The sequence below is a fragment of the Capsicum annuum genome, chromosome 3, assembly GCF_002878395.1.
Source record: "Capsicum annuum cultivar UCD-10X-F1 chromosome 3, UCD10Xv1.1, whole genome shotgun sequence".
In the NCBI taxonomy this organism is placed as follows: domain Eukaryota; kingdom Viridiplantae; phylum Streptophyta; class Magnoliopsida; order Solanales; family Solanaceae; genus Capsicum; species Capsicum annuum.
Genome location: NC_061113.1, coordinates 115,815,328 through 115,816,147, shown reverse-complemented (window position 1 = coordinate 115,816,147; position 820 = coordinate 115,815,328).

The window sequence follows — 820 nt, the reverse complement described above, 5'->3', positions numbered from 1 at the left end:
TGACAGGTGTATAATGTGGTTTGGTCCCTTGCGGAGACTCCTCTCTGCCAAACCCTCTGGGACCCTTGTCCCAAATTTGCATGCATATTGGTCAAAATCAGAATGAGAAGGGAAGAAACTTGAGTTGCGTTTTGGACAACTGGTTCAAATCCTAGTGGTTACATACATTCAATGGTGTTATAGTTTTCCAAAACTTGAAAGGACCCATACATGCTAGAGTAAATACAAAATGCTTTGATCTATATGGAGATGAAAGATTTTGTAGTGTGTGGTTAACGCGTCTTGTGAACAGAAAAATGCACGAGCATGACAATTGAAGTAGCCCAAGTTGATAAATCCAATTGCATGATTTGCACAAAGGGGGTAATTTTTGTGTTGCTGTGAAAATATTGTTTCCAAAGTTGACGTTTGTGCAGAATAGTCTTTTAAGTTTAATTAATGAAAAAAGTTTGGACGGAATGATAGAAATAGGGGAGTAAGAGGAGTTAAAATTGGTAAACTATGTGGCCTGCAAGTTACAACAGACTGATATACCTTTATGATAAATTTGTTGGAGATGTGTTGGATTACTCACAAATTATATTGTATTGTTATGATTTATAATTTCCATCCCGAGTAGGTTCACCCACTCCTACAAATATGAATACGCCTTGGAGAGCAAACCTTTCAACGCTATAAATAGAGAAGAAAAAATACATTTTAAAATAATGGCATGCAATTCATGACAAATCCTATGACTTCATACTCCTGGTTGTTATGATTTGTAACTTTTTCACTCAAGGTGTCGTGTTTAAATATATTCTATTTTATTCTTTTTCTA